Consider the following 19,677-nt stretch of genomic DNA (forward strand, 5'->3'; position numbering starts at 1 on the left):
GCCAGGACAGCCAGGAGGCTCTACTTGATGCCAGCACAGGGTGGCACTCCCATGGGACAGCTGGCCACTGTAGATAGGGTAGGCTGAAGGGCTCTGGGTAGAAATTATAGGTAACTTTGGAGGGGGAAGAAAGGGAGCCCCTGTTTGCCCTCTGGTATCTTACCCCCAGAGAACCAATATCTCCCCCAGAGGGTACTTAGCCCCAGGCCACTGAGGGAGGCAGCAAAGCTCAGCTCTGAGGCTGGGGCTCCTCTCTGAGTAGATAGGACCTCACCAGGCTGCTTTGGTTCTTTTGATGCAGAAGGGCAGAGGGCACCCAGGAGGCACTGTCAGGCCACTGAGTTCTTGCCCTGGCTTCCAAGCCTGCCAAACACTGGCAGTGGCTGGCACTGTGGGAGTAGCTGCAAGCGGGGGCTGGTAACACTCAGTGGAGCTGTTTTGCAGCCAAAGTGAGGCTTATGCTAGGTGGCTGTCACATTTTGAGGTTATGGGCTCCCTGGGGGTAGGCTGGGGTGGGGGACTCAGTGTCCTATGCCCCACCCCACAGGCCCAGCACCAGGGAGGTGCAGACCAGGATTCAGGGCATAGGCTGTGCAAGCCCTGCTGGGGCCCAGGCCGACCTTGGCCACCACCTCCACCAGCTGCAAATAGGTCTGAGCCCACACGTGTCCTGACTACTGGCAGCAGGGCTGTGCCTAGATGGGGGGGTTGCCACCCAGGCCAGGCCTTTTCCCCCCAGGCTTTGGAGGGGCATTTGGCTACGGTTTGTGTCCTATCCTGGTCTCTTCCCTGAGCCAGCTCCTCACCCCAAATGAGACACGTGCCGCTGGGAGATGTGGTCCAGCCCCCGCCTCATCCCAGTGACCCGCCCACCCGCAATGGGCCAAGACAGTGGTTTGCAGGAGGTGAGGGTGGTGGGTGGGCCACAAGCTGCCTCCTTCCCCTCTGCCTTCCCCCTGTCCCCCCCGCCCTGGACCAGGCAGCTTTGATCCAATTTTCAGTTGTGGGAAATATGAAATGAGTGGTGTTGAGTCCCAGCCGGCCGGATGAAAGGCTCGTCCCTCCCTGAGTGCGGGCCAGATGGCAGCTCCAGCGGCCTCTGAGGCACACGCCTGGCCTTTGTGGACCGTTTAACACTGTGAATGGGGCCAAAGTGTGGGAAACTCGCTGGGCTCCTGGCTCACACCACCAAGGCGAGGGGCTGCAGAGAGGCGGGGTGGGGGAGGCTCTGCATGGCAGCACAGTGGACTGGGGGGATGGAACTCTGCCTGGCTGCCCCAGAAGCTCAGCAGCTCAGTGTGGGCTGGGGATCCTACCCCAGCCATGCTTCAAGGAGGGCAGGAGACTGTCCTGCCCGCACTTCCCAGAGCCCCTTCCTAGGGAGCTCAGTGAGTCTGAGGGGGTCATTGGTTGGAGTAGGGACAGGATGTCTGAAGCTAGGGAGGCCCCCCTTAGACAGACATTCAGGCTTTTTGCTGTAGACACTTGGGCTCTGGGCAAAACCCACTAGTGGGGCACGTGGATGGAAAAATCCAGTTGTCTAGGACTGAGACCCACTTCCAAATAACCCACATCCCATGTCACTCCCCTCTCAGGCTGTCTTTGAACCCAAGAGCTCGTTGGGAGGGGAAGGGGCTATTGAGTGACGGGAGGCTCCAGGGACATGTGCTCCCAGCTTCTTAGGACTTCTCATTGGTGGGAACATCAGCTAGTGTAGCCCCTGTGGGAAATAGTTTGGCCATGCCTCCAAAAATTAGACATGGAATCACTGTGTGATCCAGGCTTCCCACTGCTGGGTCTGCCCAAAAGAACTGGAAGCAGGGCCTGGAAGAGACATTCTGCACACGTGTGTTTATTGCTGTGTGATGGACACAGATAACACGTGGAGGTGACCATCAGTAGAGAAGTGGGTAAGCACCATGTGGTCAGCCTGCACAGTGGAGTACTACTCAGCCTTAAAAAAGGAGCAAGTCTTGACCCTACAGCATGGCCGGACCTTGTGGATATCAAGCTCAGTGAAGTTAAGCCATCAACAAAACCAAAGGGCAGACATAGCAGGTTCTACTCACTGGAGGTCCCTGGAGTCGTCAAATCCATAGAGATAGGAAGTAGAAGAGGGGTGGGGGGCTGGGGAGTCAGAGCTTCAGTTGGGAAGATGAGCTCTGGAGATGACCGTAGCAGTGGCTGCACAATGCGCGTGTGCCGACGGCCACGGCACAGTGCATTCGAGGAAGGGTAAGAAGGCAAGTTTTATGTTGTGCGTATTTTGCCACAATTGGGACAAACAAAAAGAAGGCCTTTTTTCCTGGAAAATGATGATGAGTTCCCTTCTGTTTCTTTTTGTAAGCAAGTGCAGCCACTAAGGCCCTCCCAGGGCCCCTCTGGAGCTGCTCCCATCCTGCCCCCTCAGGCCCACTCCCCAGTAGATTGAAGGAACAGAGCACCCCTGCCTGGTGTCCCTGGTCTTTGATAGAGTTCCAGCTCGGGGTATGGAGAGCAGGCAGGTTTGAGAGGGTCAGGAGCCATGCTGACAGAAGCATCCCACTTATGCCTTCTTGGACCACAGGGGCCATTGCTTGTGGGATGCTGGGTGAAAACTCAGCTTGGGAGCTTGCAGAAAGCCATGCCTCCAGGAGGCAGGTGCAGGAGATGGGTCCAGAGTATGGGGAAAATGTCCCACATGTCCTGGGCCACCACCCAGAATGTGACTTTCACCCCAAGCAGCTCAGTGCCTTGACCTTCACCCCAGGTCTGTGCAAATGCAGAGCTCTGCCCTGGACTCCTAGATGCCCCTCCATCAGCAGCCAGTCCACCTGCTGTGAGGAGGTGCCCCAGCTTTCCCAGTGGGGGGACAGATGCTGCTGGGCTAGGTGAGGCTCAGAGTCTCCACCCCCAGCCAGGGAGGACGCCTGGGCACTGCAGATATCTGGCTGCCCTGGGGGAGTGGGCATCTTCCAGCTGCTGAGTCTGTCGGGAGTCTGAGAGGGGTCTGGGTCCCCCCCACCCTGGGGCTCCAGGCCAGAGCTGCAATGGGAGAGGGGGGTAGAATTCCCTGCTATCGAGTACTAAGTGCCAAGCGTGGAACTCAGATGGCAACTACTTACCATAGTCTAGCAGAAGGCATGTCCCTGTGCTTACTTTACAACCCAGGGACACCAGGGTCACAGAGGTTAAATGACTTGCCCAGGGTCGTATGTACCTTGGGTCTGCTGATGGGAGGAGTCAACACTTTGGGGTATTTGTTGTACACTTCACATGCCCTTACCTGTTGATATGACTGCAGAGCCATGAGCTGTGTTCCCACTCTGCACTGAGCCGGGGCACAGAGGTTTCTGAGTCATGGCCGGGAGGCTCAGTGCTGGGTCTAGAACCTGCAGCCTCTCCTCCTCCTGAGCTAGGTGGGTAAGGGTTGGGGAGAGCCCCAGAAACTTGAGCAGAGTGTCCTGGGAAATGGGACATTGGAAGGGACCTCTGGTGGAACCTCTGACATGGAGGAGGTTCCTCCGTGATGACACGGCGTCTCTCCTCCCCAGGCGTACACTCCTCTCATTGGAAGTGTGCTCCTGATGGTGGGTGGCTTGCACGGAGGATGCCAGGGCAAAGGGTGACCGCAGCATGAGGGCAGCCAGCAAGGCATACGTGCTTCCCTCACTGCTGGGGAGCACCAGAGCACAGAGGGTGGGAACCTCTGGCTGCTTATTCCCACTCTAGCTTGGGGGTGCTTGTGGGGCCAGAGACCCACTCCTGGCCCCTCTCCTGGGTGGTCATGGCCCCTTGGCCTTGGTTCCCTGAACTACTCCTTTGAGAACCAGACCGAAGGCCTGAGCCCAGAGATGGGAGAGGGGTAGCTGTCCTGTCCTTGGTCAGCAGACACTGCACCCTGCACAGAGTAGGGCACTGAGACCTGGTCACTGCACTGGGGAGGGGGGTGGGCTTAATTGGGGCTGGGGAGGCCTTTACATGTAGGAGGTAACTTGAGGGGGTGTAAGTTGGGCCCACCATGGAGTTGTAGTGAAGACAGGCAGACCAGCTGGCCCAACTTACCTGAGACGGTGGGACCCTCTGGACATGAACACAGTTGGGGCATGGATTTGATTGCTTTTCTTATCCGTTTTTTTCCTGAATGAGCATTTACTACTTGTGTAATTTAAAAGGGCTTCCACACACAGACACACACATGCACATATACACAGAATCAGACCCACACAGCCGCACACAGACCTCCCCACACATTTAGATTCCTACACAAGGGGACCCCAGGACTTGTGCATTTGGGGAGGGTCTAGGGCTATCCTGAAGTGGGCTGAAGGGGAAGAGAGCCTTCCAGAGGGTGGTGAGGGGTCTTCAGAGGGAGTCACTCTATTCTAGGAGAGAAATTCTGGGAAGTACCTTCCAGGCAGAGGGGATGACAGGGACTCAGACTTGGAGTGAGAGGGGCTATGGGGGCTGAAGCTGGGACCCCAGTCCAAGTCTGCTGGAAGGAAGCTTATGTGTTTGTGTGTGTGCCTGTGAGTCCATGCACACATGCCCATGTGTGCCCATGTACGTGTGCCTGTGCTTGTGTGCCCGTAAAGCTAGCATACCTAAGCTCTGTGTGCAGAGCCCCAGAAGGCCTTTGCATCTGCTCAGCCACTCTGATTTTGGACTGTTGTTATCACGCCCACTGCACAGATGAGGAGACAAAGGCTTCAAAAGAGGAGGGACTGGGTTTCCACTGGGGTTCCTGCTGGGGTCAGCCTCTTGCTTATGTTTGTGGCAGCTCCTTGAGCTCTGAGTTCTCCAGGTTGGGAACACAGACGCTGTGGAAATCAGCTATGGGGCCTCCTCTCCCCACCATGAAGTGAGTGCCTTCTAGAAATGCCTGCAGTCTCCAAGGGCACACAGGGCTGCAAACTATGCTGTCACTGGGTCAGACCCTGCAGATCCCCACAGTGTCTTGTGTTTGCAGGTGCCCCAGCTGTGCAGGCATAGGCTGCCCCACCCACAGACCATCCATGGCATTTCAGTGTTGCCCCGGGGTGCAGAGCCTTTGCGAGGTCCCCTCAGTGTGCTTACTGCAGGAGGCTTCAGGGCAGGCACTGGGTGGTCAGTGGGGTGGGGGGTCCAGGTGGTGACTGGACTCTGCCCTTGTCTTTCTGACCCAGAGGCTGCTGAGTGCATCCTTTCTGAGCCCCAGGTTCCTGTTGTAAAGTAGGCTTTCCCTGCTGAGGTCCATCTTGGACCCAGGGTGCTGGGTGTGAGACCAGCCCCAGGCAAGACTGAAGAGGGGCCCAGGCCCTGCACTGCAGAGAAGAGGAGGGTGCTTGCTGCACCCTGCCCAGCTGACCCAGCCCAGAAGGAGCCTGTGCAGGGGACGTTGATGAGCCAGGACTGTCTGATCCTCACCTGTCACAGTGCCTGCACTGCATGATGCACCTGGCATGGGGCCCTCAGCTCACATCCTACTGTCATGTCAACCTGGCCTGTAGCAGGGGGCCTGGGGTCTGACTGGGGAAGGGGAGCTCAGGGCCTTGTGCATGGGTGGCCTGGGCAGCGGCCACAGAGGTGTCATTTCCATGACTCACTGACTGGAAGGTGTCAGGCCTGCTGACTCAGGTACTGTGACTCAGGGCAGCTCGGCCCTTCCCCCCAGAAACTGCTCCTGGGAGGCTGCTCAGCTTTGTGTTGAGTCTCAGCCCTTTCTCACCCAGGGACTGAGTGGGGACAGTGATTCCACCTCTCCAGGCCATGCTGAGAATGGCCAGGACTGACTGTGGCCTGTGAGTGCTCCATCCCAAAGCTCCTTCTGTCTTCTGAGTCAGGTGAAGCTCTGCCGTGGCACCTGGGACTTATGGTCAGGCAGCCCTAGCTGGAGCTCTAAGTAGGGAAAAGCCTGTGCTGGGGCCTCAGTGCTACACCAGGGTCCTCTAAACTTTGGCCCTGGGGCTCCTCCAGCCAGCTGGACAGGGTGGGCCTGACACCCCCTATGGCCTCTAGGGTCCACCAACAGCTGCCCACATGCCTATCCAGGGGCACTTGGGCAACTGTGGAGATGAGGAGATGTCCTTGAAGTCGAGTCCCAGGCCCAGTGGGGACCCTAGCTTTTGTAGAACAGTCAAGACCCTGTGTTTTCTAAGGGGCCAGGCTCCACCCTAGCCGTTTGGGCCTCAGTTTCCCCCAGGTAAAGGCAGGCTGCTATGTGGCCACCAGGGTACTCAGGCCCTACTCCTGGCAGAGATGAGTGGTGGGAAAGCCCGTGGCCCTGGGTCTCACGGGCTTGGGGATTAGAGGCTGCCCAGGCCCCACGTGGCCAGACGCCCCGCCCTGCCCCCCACCAGAGTGCCCCAGGGCAGGGCTGGGTCGCCATCCCAAGCTGGTTAAAAACCCTGTGGTGTCAGAGAGCAGCTCGTTCCCAACCTCTGAAAGGCAGACAAGCCCTTTATTGCTCTATTATAACACGGGGCCAGATGGTCTTTTGGGAGTTGCCCCCCTCCATGTCCCCTGCCGCCGCCCCTCTTCATTCAGAGTCAGACCCCGGCACTAATGCCACGAGGGGGCCAGGCACGCTTCCCCTGCCGCCACCGCACAGTGTGGGAACCGCTGGCCAGCAAGAACCCACAGCTCGAGAGCTGGGAAGGGTGGTACTCTAAGCTGGAGGTGGGACAGAGGGGAGGCTGGGGTCAGGGTTGGGGGAGGACTCCGAGCATACCCTCCCAGGTTGTCTCCCCAACTATGTGATCTCAGACCAGGCGTGTAGCCTCAGTTTCCCAGTCTATTAAATAGGGACAGTGGTAGGCCCCTCCCTAGGATCTTGGAGGCTCAGACTCATCAGCTCATGTGATGCTTTTGGAGCAGGGGTGGTGTCGGGGTTGATTTTCTACCCCCCTCAGAATGGTTTTCACTTTTTTATTTTGATGTGGGATCTTGCTATGTTGCTCAGGCTGGCTTTGACCTCTTGGGCTCAAACATCCTCCTGCCTCTGCCTCCGAGTCTCTGGGACCACAGGAGTGAGCCACTGGGCCCTGCTTAAGTTTTACATTTTTAAATGGCTAAAACAGATATCCAGAGAAGGATGTTTTGTGACATGTGAAAAAGATGAAATTCAAATTATGGTCTCCATAAATAAAATCTTACTGAGACAAAGCCAGGCATGTCTCTTCAAGTTGAGGAGGGCTGCTTTACCAGTGCCACCACAGTGGGGCAGGAGCAGCAGACACGTGCATGGCCCACAACATTCAGCGAGTGGCACTCTGCATTGCCAGGTTGCCCCCCACGGCATGGAACGACCTGTGCAGGGCAGGGCCTCCCTCCCTCCCACACCATGTGGGCTGCTCTGTTTGCCGGCCCCAGCCTGTGGACTTGCCACACTGCCTCCTCCTGCTCTGAGGCTGGTCTGGGAGCATTGGTGGGAGATCAGGCTTGGCCACACCTCTCTAAGGTCTGGCATCACCAGGCTTGTTGGAGACCCAGCTGCCAGGTGGTGGCCAAGGCCAGAGTGGACGCTCACACTGCCCACTCACAGGCACCTCTTCTGGGGTCTGGGAGGAAAGGGTAGGGTCATGGCTGCATGCATCCCACCTCACTCCAGTATGCCAGCTTCCCCTTTTGCTGGAGACCTTGGCTGGCCTTTTGTGTCGTCTTTGCAAGTATTTTTAAGGGAGCCAGTGGTTGTTCTTTGAGGAGCTCCCTAGCCCATTGGGATCACTGCAGGCTCCCAGAACAAACGTGGGATGGGGGCACTACGCCTCTGGGAGGGGCAGAGTGGGAGTTTCTGAAGGGCTCAAGGTCTAGACTGGCTGAGGTCACAGGGCCTTCACAGCTCTGACACTCTGGAAGTCCTTTCTTGTGCCCTGGCCTGCCAGACTGGTCCCTGCCTCCCCCTGCCTGGTGCCCTAATTTTGGGGGGATGGTCTTATGAGGTGGAGGTCCCTTTGGCTCTAAGCCTTTCACCTAGGCATGGGACCCCTCTTCCTGAGCCTTGGGTCCCTGGCTCCTCTCCTAGGCCCCCAGGACCGCCACCCAGCTCTGATAGGGCACCCACTCTGTACTGACATGCCTACTGGGACATGCTACCCACTGGGGCTCCTGCCTGACCGCTCCCTCCCCACAGGCTGCCTTTGAGGCTCCAGGAAGTGGCAGCAGCTCCTCAGCAACTGTACAGGCAGGCACACATCTGTCCCATCCCGTGCCTCCCTGTCCCCACAGATTCCTGGGTGACCCCTGTATACCTTGGGCCTGGGACAGTGCTAGGAGTGACTCAGGGACCAAAAGGAGGTTGCCAGGCAGCTGCCACACCCAGAGGGCTTCCTTTCCAGCATGGGGACTCCCTCAGCAAGGCTCAGCAGGGCTGGCAAGGAGAACCCTTTCCACGACCCCAGTGCACCCCTGGCCTGGCACTGCCCAAAGCCACTAGTGGAGGACTCTGGTTGCCCATGAGTCCACCAGAACACCATTTTAAGCCTCCCCCCAACTCAGGACTAATGTGGGTGCTGGCTCCCGGGCATGTTACCAATTTCTGGTCTTCACAGTTCTCAGGGCATGTTTCAGAACTCTGTTCCCCCTGGAGCAGTCCCAGGGCTCCTGTTCCCCAGATCCCCCACCTCACCCTACAGCCACCATCAGAGGAGGATGAGGGCAGCCCCTGCCAGCCCCTCCCGTGGGACTGTGTCTTTGTGTGAGAGGGGGAAGGAGAAGCCCCGGGGTCCCTGCACCCAGAGACCTGTCATGCCAAGGTCACCTACTGGGCCCCAGGGTATGGGCACAGAGGCTGCCTGAGGGCCGCCCACTCGGATTTGGCTACGGACTCCTTCCAGGCAGCCATACTGCAGCCCTGTCCCCCCACTCCACTCCACCCCCAGTCAGGAGGGGAATTTGGGCGGGAGCCTGCTCAGGGTGGGTTCCCACAACCGGGCCTGCCAGGCATTCATCCTGCACAAAAGGCGCGTGCCCGGCAACAAACTCATTCTCCACGGGGGCCTGGTCTTTGTGTGCGGAGCTCCAGGCCCCAGAGGCCATCTGGGGAGCAGTCCGCCCAGCGGGCGGTGGGGGGCTCCCCACAGGCTGCCTTTGAGGCTCCGGGAAGTGGCAGCAGCTCCCCAGCAACTGTGCTGGCAGACACACATCTGTCCCATCCCGTGCCTCCCTGTCCCCATAGCTTCCTGGGTATTCCCTGCACACCTTGGGCCTGGGATGGTGCTAGGACTGACTCAGGGACCAAAGGAGGTCACCTGGCTCCCTGCCCACCCCCTTATGCGTGGGCTCAGGGTCAGCCAGGACCTGCTACTTTGTAGCTGAGCTCTCTGGGGCTCAGTTTCTTCCTCTGTGAAATGGGGCTGGCAATAGCCCCACCCAGGCTGCACTGAGAATGGAGCAGCAAAGGCAGGCAGCCCTGCAGGTGGGCTGGAGCCTCTGCCAGGCCTTCGCTTTCCCTCTACCCACTTCATGCAGTTTCCTTGGCTTGGCCATTGGGTTAGAGAAAGGCCCAGTTGACCTCAGGCATACAGCTAGGCCTAGATCCAGGTCCACCCCTCCTGCTTGCTGGGCAGGTGTGGTCCTACCCCCTCTCAGAACTCTGAGCAGGTTCAGGAAGGGGGTGCATGTCCTGTTCACCCTGTATGCAGTAGGTGATAAGTAAGTGCAGTTCTCTCTGGACCCCAGCTCTGGACCTACCTTGGGTCTGCTCAGCTGTGAGGGGTATGGTGTGTGTGCCCCAATAAGCCCTCTGCTGACCACCTCTCCAGAGGACCAGAGGCTGGCACAGTAGGTGTCCAGGGCTCCCTAGCACCTGCCTGGTGCACAACTGAATCTGGCCACAGTGGGGGTATGTGTGTGTGCCCCAATAAGCCCTCTGCTGACCACCTCTCCAGAGGACCAGAGGCTGGCACAGCAGGTGTCCAGGGCTCCCTAGCACCTGCCTGGTGCACAACTGAATCTGGGCAGCTGGATGGGGCAGCACGGAGCAGGTTTCTGTGGTGCTCTCCACTCAGGGACCCTTCCTAGCCAAGAGACTTCTGGAGCCACAGCTTGGTGGACAGGTCCTCTGTGGAGGTGCCCTGCCCCCAGCCTGGCTGGGGGGTCGTCCTTGAGAGGGTGTCCTGCAGACCCAGAGATAATCCCGGCTTTTGAGAGGCTGTGAGAGGCTGGCGCGGGGACTTTCCCACAGCCCCACATAAAGGGCTGGCCGCCAGCTGCTCGCCCACAAAAGGCTCCCAGCCATTCAGGGCTTCCAGATGGGCGGGGCAGGCCGAGCAGCAGCCACTGCTTACCTGGCCACCCCCAAGCAGGACTCTTGTCAACAGGGAGGCGCCTCCATGCTGGCCATGGGGGACCCAGGGAGGTCTCCAGGGCTGGGGACTTGGGAACAACCAGAACCAGCCACCACCCTCTCCTGTGCCTGAGGCTGGCTCTGTTCCTAGGTCCATCACTCATCTTGGGTGTCCGGGCAGAGACCCTGCACACTCCCATTGCTGTGCCTGGCAGCATCCACCATTGGGTCACCCCAGCTCCCCTCCTCCCCACCATACTCCCTGGCCGTCAGTCAACGGGTGGGCACCCTGCTGGCCCCCATGTGTGGCCCCTGCTGTTCTCACCTGCCCAGCAGCTCACCCTGCCACTTACAGGGGCAGAGAGCTGGGCAAGGCTTCCTTCCCGGACCTCAGTCTCCTCATCTGTGGTGTGGGAGGGCACTCACTGCCCCACCTCTGGGCTATTGGAAGAGACAGGGTAGCGGTTTAAAAAGGTTTTGGAGAAGCTGGGGTGGGGGTTACCCAGAGTACCATGCTGACCTTAAAGTATGAGGACCAGCCCAGGGGAGCAAGGAGCTGGGGGGGGGGCTTCCTTGAGGAGGCAACTGCTGGAGCCTGGATCATCAGTGTGAGAGGAGGGTGGAGAGTCCCAGAGCAGTTGCCCTGGCCCCTCTGTGCAGCTGGGGCAGCACCCCTTCCCTGGTATTTCTGGACCATGTTGTTTCCACATCCAGGGCTGTCATTGTGGCCACTTTCCTCACCCCAAGTGTGGCCAGGCTCTAGCAGGCCCCGTTCAGTGGGAAGACCACGTGTGAAGAGCAGGGGATGCCCAGAGCAGGGCACTAAGCAGGCCCCTGTGGACAGATTGGGTGGCCAATGGGGGGTGCTGGGGATAGGGAGGTGACTCCCTGGATGCTGGGGGCCCTCAGGGATGGCCACATCCCCCCATCTATGGGTCCTAGGCGGGCTCTGGACTGCTGGGGGCCACCCTGTGGCAGTTGAAGGGAGGGACACCCAGTTAGCACCCCACGTGTCCTCCCCACGTGTCTTCCTTCCGTTTTCATCTCCACCCCGACTGGAGGAGGGCTGGAACCATGCCTCTTCTAACCCTGGCCATTGATTGGCTGCGGCTCAGTGCCTGGGAGGATGCGGTCAACTCTCCTGTCCCACCTCCCTAAGATATATAAAGGTGCCTTCACCAGCTACTGCTGCTGCCTCTCGGCCCTCGGCTCTAGCCCACTAAGGCTGAGGCCCCAGAGTGAAGAGCAGGGCCCACTCCTTGCCACCTTCCTGCTGTCCCCTGCTGGGGACAGACAGGCAACATCCCTGTAGGCATTGCTCCTCGTCTGGTAGGGATGGTGGCAAAGGTGCCTGCCCCCAGCCTGGGCAGGGTGGGTGCCCTTGGCCTCCTTCTCCAGGCCATTTGCCATCTGACCTAACTCCATAGCCGGCCATTGAGAATGCCATGGATGAACGTCAGGGATGGTCTGGGCCACCACCTCTGTGAAGTCTTCCAGTCCTTTCCGGGCACTGAGGGACTGAGCCACAGGTCAGGCTGAAGAGTGAGTTGTCAAGGAGACCACTCAGGAGCAGCCCCTGCCCACAGGAAACCCAGCGGCAGCTCTGGTGGCCACTTTGCCAATTCCCGAAACCAGAGGAGAGGGTCCAGGCTGCCCGGGACTTGGCTTCTCCTGTGGCAAGAATTTGTTCCCCCTGTTCCATGTCCAGCACCAGGGCTGGCGAGCAGTTCATCCTGTGGACATGGGGGAGTCAGCTGCTGGCAGTGGGCTGTCTTCATATTGAGGGAGTGGGTTCTGGGGACAGGGTTTTTTATACATTACAGAGGCCATACATTGTCAACGTTGCCCTGGCAGATGAGACGGGGCAGCATAGGGGGAGGGTGGGGCAGCGTGGGGGAGGGGGGAGGGCCGGACAGCTGCCTCTCCAGCCCCCTGGGGTGGGACCCTGGCTCCTTCCAGCTTGGGGAAAGATGCAATGCTGGGTGCTAGAGCAGGGTGTGGGGGAAGTGCTAGGCATGTGAAGTTCACGGCCACATGCTGGAAGCCCCTGGGGCTGTGGGAGTGCTGGGTATCCAGTTGGCAATGGGAGATGTGCCTATGAGGTACATACTGTGCATGCCTCAGAGCTGACACTGCGCAGTCTGAATAGAGGTCATACCTGCAGCCCCTGCCTGTTGGTACCCCTTGCCAGAGGCTGACTGCAGCCCCTGAGATCTGGGGCGCCTGCAGGAGGCTCAGATCAATAGCTTCCTAGGCTTGATCTGTGCCCTGCTGGCCTCGGTCCTGGTCCCAAGGTCAAGACCCAGACGTTGCCCAGAACCTATAACAGAGAAGACCCTCAGGGTGCTCTAAGGCTGGGGCAACTCCTTCCCGCCCAGCTCGTCCTGAGGGAGTTAGCTCAGAGGTGCCCTCGTTCCCCAGAGAGGGAGCAGTTCTATCACCTTCCCCACAGCCCTGCCCAGAGTGTCATCATCCCCATTTTGGAGAAGAGCAAATTGAGGCTTGTGCAGACATGACACGTGGCACGGACTCACAGTGAGTCAGGAGGTGCACACCACCCCCCCATGTCCTCTGAGGCCATCCCTACCCACAGTCCCTGTCCGTGGCCACATTGCACCTTCCCATTGATTCCTGCAATAAGCGCTGCTTTGTCCCAATGTCCTCGGGCCAGCCTAGGGTTCCTCACTAAGGATAAGAACTGGAGGGAGCCCTCATGTTTTCCCTGGAGTATGGGCAGAGTGGACCCAAACGCATTCCTTGTTCAAGCCCCTAGGCCATAGGGCAGGGGGTCCCTGAGTTCTGAGAGCTCAGAATCTGGAACCCACACCCGCTGCCTACTGGAGAGCCTGACGGGGTGTTGCTGCCCCCTAGTGGTTGCCAGAGCATCCTGCCCAAGGCCAGGGCCTGACCACTGAGAGGCTCAGAGGAGTGAATAATCTGGGTCTCCCACCTGGAAGTCTCAGCTCCCATGGCAAACTTGGAGATAGAGGGGTTCCTAGGGACCCAGTCTGTCCCCAGCCCCACCCCAGCCCCTCCGTGTCATGCCAGTACCTTCCCAGATCCTACCAGGAACCACATAACAGCATTTGGCCACCTGCCCTGGGGATAGACCTCAGATCACCCAGACATGGGTGAGTCTTTCCCCAGGTCCCTAGAGGCTGAACCCAGACAGGAAGTCACCTGTTTAGGGCAGCACCTGGAGCCCTTGGGGTCCCCATGGCAACAGTTGCCACCTAACCACAGGGTCCACAGGGCACAGACATGGAGTCTTTGTCTTCTATGAAGAGGGACCAGTCAGTCCATGGTGGACACTGACCTGAGCAGCTGTGGCCACTGTGTGTGCTGCCATGCCTCTGTGTCCCCAGGAGGTCTGAGCAGCTCCTCTGCCCCAGCCCCTGCACCACTGTGGTTCCCCCATCTATTAGCACTGCCCTCCTCAGTGGACCTGGTGTGCCCTCAGTAATACCTCTGCCCTGCCACCCAGTACACAGTAGATGCTTCATAAATGTGGCAGAGCCCAGGGCCTAAGGTGCCCTGGACTCGGGGTGAGGCGCAGCTGTCCCAGGAGCTCCCCCTACCCACCGGGGGCCAGAGACCCTCAGCCCAGAGTGCTGCCCTTCCCCCTACCAGGCCTATCTGGGGGCCTCTGATTGGGGGAGGGCTGGGGCTGGGGCCCTAGCAGGGTCTTCTCCAGCCCTGGGCTTTCCTGGTCCCAGGGGAGCAGGTCTGAAGGACGGCTGAGGACCCAGCTAGCCCATCTTTCATCTCTCAGATGTGTCCAAGGCAGTACTGGGGGCCACAGACAAGCTTCCTTATTTACAGACTGAGGTCCTGTGCACCAGGATCACCCTCTGGACACAGAGTGGTGAGCAGCAGAGGGCAGTCCCCGTTTCAGGAAGGCCCCGTACTGAGTGGGCTCAGACCCCCTCATCCCTCAGGTTCCCAGCCACTGTGGCAGGGAGGTGAGCTCAGGACCACCATTGCACACACAGAGTCTCAGGGACTGGCAGAGACTGAAGTCACCTCACAGGAGCTCAGGTGCTACCCTTAGGCTGTTCAGCTTCTGTGCCCTTGGAAGGTCTGAGCAGTGCCTGGGCTCTGCCACATTTATGAAGCACCTACTGTGTACTGGGTGGCAGGGCAGAGGTATTATTGAGGGCACACCAGGTCCACTGAGGAGGGCAGTGCTAATAGATGGGGGGACCACAGTGGTGCAGGGGCTGGGGCAGAGGCGCTGCTCAGACCTCCTGGGGGCACAGGAACTGGGGTGCTCATAGGGATCCCTTGCCTGGGGGTGCATGGGGACAGTCTGGTGTGCAGAGCGGATAGCTGGCCACCCATGGTAGCAACTGGCAGGTCACCTGGTCTCATGTCTGAATGAAGAAGGGGACCGGACCAAGCTGAGGCCACTCCTAGCAGGACCTCCAAGTCAGGCCCAGAGGGTATAGTCTCTGCCCCACTCAGCTTGTCCCCTTTTGGGTACTCAGCAAAGTTCCTGCCCCATGCTGAGGTGGTGGGAATGCCTGGGGGAACACAAGGCCCATCCTGGAGACACAAGACTGGCTTACTCTCAGTGTTGCGGACAATGTGTGGCCCTGGCAGGCCACCTGGCCTCTTCTAGTGTCCCTGCCTTCTGGAGCCACTAGTCATAGCTGGCACCCAGCTGGCACCCAATGACAGGGCCCAAAGCCTCCACTCCAGGATGCAGGATGTCCTCCCTGCCTGCCCTGCCCTAGCCCCAGGTCCCAGCACAGTGCTCTGCAGATGTCTTTCACTCAGTCAGGATGCAGAGAGGAAGAAGCCCCCCTGTCCTCACTGGCTCCCAGGCTGCAGGAGGATCAGACAGTGCATCCTGCAGAAAAGCCCCAGGAGGAAGGGGCGGTGCCTCAAGGAATCCCCTAGGCTGCTCCATAAACTAGAGTTGAATGTTTATGTAAATGAAGCTGTGAAAGAATGAATGAAGGAGGGAATGAATGGAAGAGGGCATGAATGAATGATGTGAAGAAATGAGAGAATCGACCAGTGAGTGAGTGGGTGAGTCAGTGGATGTGTCTGGAAGACTTGGGGGAGAGGTGTTTTTGATCAGACTGAGGGGCAGACTTTATAGAGTCCAGGCTACCACCAGCATTTAACTTTACCTGTCCAACATTTTCCTTGTAAAATTAAATCCAGAGACAAAGTTATTTTATTCATGACTCATTTTTTTATTACTATAGTATTATTTGGTGCATAGTGACACTTAAACTATAGTATTGCTCAAATTCATTATATGGATATATAACCCTTCCTCTCTCCCTCCCTTGTCCTCCCTTCCTCCCTCCTTCCTTCCATAGTAATGGGGTCTTGCTATGTTGTCCATTCTGGACTAAAATTCCTGAGCTCAAGTGAACCTCCCACTTCTGCCTCCTGAACACCTGGAACATAGCCTGTGCACTACACCTGGCCAACAATGATCATGTTTACGAACCACACAAAAGGTAAAGCTGAACAATCATTTTTACTTTCTGTAAAAATGCTTCTGTGGAAAAACCGGAACATGCTCCAGATTGCAACAGAATTTCTGCAGACATTCTGAAATGCAAGCTGTACCCACGCAGTCAGGAGCACAGACCAGCCCTGGGAAGTTCCCTTTCCTCAGGGTTTCCTGTTTCGGGCTCAGAGGTTGAGACTTGATACTGCTAGGAAGGCTGCTGGCTTGGGCTTTGCTCAACAAGTTTGCAGGTTACTGAAGTCCAAATGTGTGAGTGGTCACGGGCAGCTTCTGATGTTTGTTGCTTTTTTAGGGGAATTTATCACGTGAGATCCTTCCCAGGACCAGGGAGGAATAATACAGAAAGATCCCACATACCCTTTACCTGGGGTGTGATTTGAATGTGTCTACTCCCCAAAGCAACAGTTTGGAGAGGCGGCCTGTAAGAGGTGGGGAGGTTGCCAAGGCTGTGTGTCATCACAGACATGGCCCCTGGACCTTGGGATTCCAGCCTTCATCACTGAAAATAAATCTCTGTTCTTCCTGAAGCAGCAGTGCTGGGTATTCTGGCATCCCTGCAAAAAGTAGATGAATGCAACCTGTTTCCCTGTCAATGACAGCTGGCACCCGCCACATCTATGGTGCAGGACATTCATACTGACAGTCAGGACACAGAACACAGGATGTGCTGTCACCACCAGGTCACCTCCTGGGTTGCTGGGGAAAAGGTCTTTTGGGATCTATTTTGCCTAAATTGTAGTGAAATGTACATGACATAAAATCATCATCGGCACCCTTGTATGTGAACAACTCAGCGGTGTTAGGCATGGTCCCTGTGTTCTGCAGCCACCAGCACTTCCAGAACCTTCTCAGCACCCAGGGAGAAGCCCAGTGCCCAGGAGGGGGACACCTCTCTCCTCGTGGCTGTGCCCCAGGCAGCCTCCACCAAGAGCCTGGATTTGGGGATGAGCCTCAGGGGACAATCAAAGATAAAGAATGCCACAGGGTGGTGTCTTCAGAATAGTAGGGAAGGGGCTCCAGGCTCTCTACAGTCTGCTTAGCCCCCGGAAAAGGCGGCCTCTGCAGCATGGAAGGGGCCCTCAGAGGAAGCAGTCCTGGGCCCCTTGATCTGGTCCTCTGGACTGTAGGGCAGTGGATACACACCCATGGTCCTAGCCATTAAGTCCCAGACTGACACAGGAATGCAGCCAGGCATAGGAGGCCAGCGTGCACACGCATGCACACCTACACATGAGATGGATGAGCTCCTGCCCCGGGAGAGGGCCCACAGGCCTTGGGGAAGTGAACACTAGGCCTGAGGTGCCTGGAGGGGCCTGGGGATTGCTGGAGCCCATGGTGGGGCAGGCGGGACAGCCCCAGCTCAGAGTGTGGTGTGGAAGGAGCCGGCACTGGGAAGCCATGGTGGGAGCCAGAGACAGGCCACATAGGTGCCGATGTTCCTGCAAGCTGAGCTTGGGCTGGTGTATCCCATATCCGGCTGCCCTCTGGGGGTTCTGGGCTGGGGCCTGGCTCCTTGATTTCCCATCCACAATCACCCCTGCTCTGTGCGTGACCTGAGGCAGGGTGGAGGCAGGAGAGGTGCTCCCAGTTCCTACCTTTGAAAGCAGGTGCACCAACTTGCAATAAAGCACACCCATCGACGGCCTGCACACGCTAGGTTTCAAGAAACCTGAACACACATCATTTTGGTGGTGAGACATATCCATCACCTCAAAGGCCCATTTGTGAGGCTTCTGTAGACAGAGAGTGTCTTCCCAAAGTCGCAGGGTGAAGCCACAGCCGCTGATGTGACTGTGTTTGAAGATGGGGCTTTCAGGCAGTGATTGAGGCAACATGGTCATGGAGGTGAGTTACATCCCTAGAAAGTGTACTGGTGTTCAGAAGAGGTGACGAGGACATGGACACCCACCGGGGACCTCGTGAGCATTCACAGAGAAGCCAAGCCCAGGTGAGAAGCTCCAGACAAAAAACACCTCAGACACCTGGATCTTTGGAGACTTCCAGCCTCCAAACTGTGAGAGCCTTCCCACTCGTTATCCAAGACACCGGGTGGGCTGTGCCATTTTGGCAGCGCCAGCAAACTGGCACACCATCCTCTGCAGATTCTGTCAACGCACAGCAGGTTCTTGTTACATCTGCCCCTTCTCTCATCATGTCTGTATTTTCTGTTAAGGTATGTTTTATCATTTTAGGGTCCCTGGCTGATGATCTCATCTATCTGTTTCTCACATTTTCCTGCCTCTTGGCCTATTAGTAACTTTATATTCAATGCCAGATGTGCTGTGCCATATGTGGGTATCTGGATCTTGTTCGGTCTGGCCTTCCTCTGAGGGACACAGCCCTGGGTCCTGGCATGCCACTGATGCCCTGCTGCCCGCTGGGCCCTTCTTTTTTTTTTTTTTTTAATTTCCTTTATTTTACCCAGGGCCCTTCTTATGGTGGTTTTGTAGCCTGGTGACAGTGGGCCAGGCCCGCTTTTGCCCTTGGGTGGAGTAGCCCTAGTAAGGACAGGCCTCCCTGAAGTCTCTACTGACTGCCCCGTGCTCCCACAGACTCTTGGCCCTGGGAGTTCTGGGAACATCCACCTCACAGTAGCCTGGCAGCTCCTGGGCCAGTGTGGTGAGCTTTGTCCTCCATGTGCTTGGCAGATGACTGAGTGGACCCTCAAGGGGACCCTTCTGCAGATCAGGAGCTTTTACTCCATGTGGCTGTCTCCCTTACTTGTCTGGGCAGGCCCTCCCAAGCCTGGCCTCCTGCTGCTGACCTGGCCAGATTGCCACGGTCTGCCTGCAGCCTTGTTCCTGCTCTGCTGTCCCGAATGTGCCTCCAGGACAAAGTTGGGGTGTTGGTCAGTGACAATGTGTCCCCTCTCCTTGGGATCACGCTTCCCCATTGCTCAAGCTCTGAAAATGGTGGGCCCATGTGTTCCAGTTTCTCCCATTTCTGGCAGGAGGGTAAGTCCAGGCTGTGCAGCTCCATCATGGCCAGAAGCGACCAGTTCCCTTTTGAGGGACACCTAGGTTGTTTCCCACACTCTCTCCCTGTGAAGGCCACTGTGGACCCTGCACACGTGTGTCCCGCACCCAGGGAAGGGCATGTGCCTGGACCCACAGGGTGAGGATCCACAAGGCTCACCGTGACACGGACTGCATGCTCCCTCAGACAAAGTGTCCCTGCCGTCCCCTTCCCTCGGTTCCCTGATCCTCCCCAGCGCTCCTCCCTGGGACCTTCTTCTCCTGCTTTCATCTCCTTTCCCACCTTTGGCTTGTCTCTTACCACTTAGCTGTTTTCTCTGCTCCCCTGTTCTGCCATGTCCACATGGACACTCTTCTCCCCTCTGGGCAGGTGGTCCCCCGGCTATGCCAACCCCACTTGGAGCCCAGAGGCCTCTAATGCTCCAGAGGCTCCCATGGTGCAGAGGCATGTGGCGTCCCCTGGAGAGAGGGACAGGGGTCTATTTATCTGTTGAACTGGGACCTGCGGCCCCTTGCAGCAGGCTTGTAAGACCCCCTCCTCCAGAGCTACACCTGGGGCCATGTGGAGTGGCTGCCCAGTGCCTGCACCCAGTTATTAGAGCCAACCTTGTTTGCTCTTTCTGGGGTTGTGTCCTTAGCCTGGATCTAGGTCTCTGCCTTGGTTTCCTCCCCTCGAAGGGGGTATACTGATGGTCCCAAGGGCTGGGAGGGCACTGACCTAGGTTTCCCAAGAGGGTGCAGGAGAGTGGGGGTGTCTGGCCCGGCTCCAAGTGGTGGAGCATTTCAGTCACTGCAGGCCCAGAGGAGGGTTGGTGGGACCACTGGGATGCCCATGGGTGTGGAAGATGTACCCCAAAGGCTGGGGGTGAGGCTGGGACAGACAGAGGGAGATGAGCTGGGGGTGGGAGGCCAGGAGGACAGCCCATGTGGGGGGCAGGGCGAAGAGATGGCCAGAAGACCAGGTGGGA

Source organism: Otolemur garnettii, unplaced genomic scaffold (assembly GCF_000181295.1).
Source record: "Otolemur garnettii isolate 467f Iridium unplaced genomic scaffold, OtoGar3 scaffold00067, whole genome shotgun sequence".
Lineage (NCBI taxonomy): Eukaryota > Metazoa > Chordata > Mammalia > Primates > Galagidae > Otolemur > Otolemur garnettii.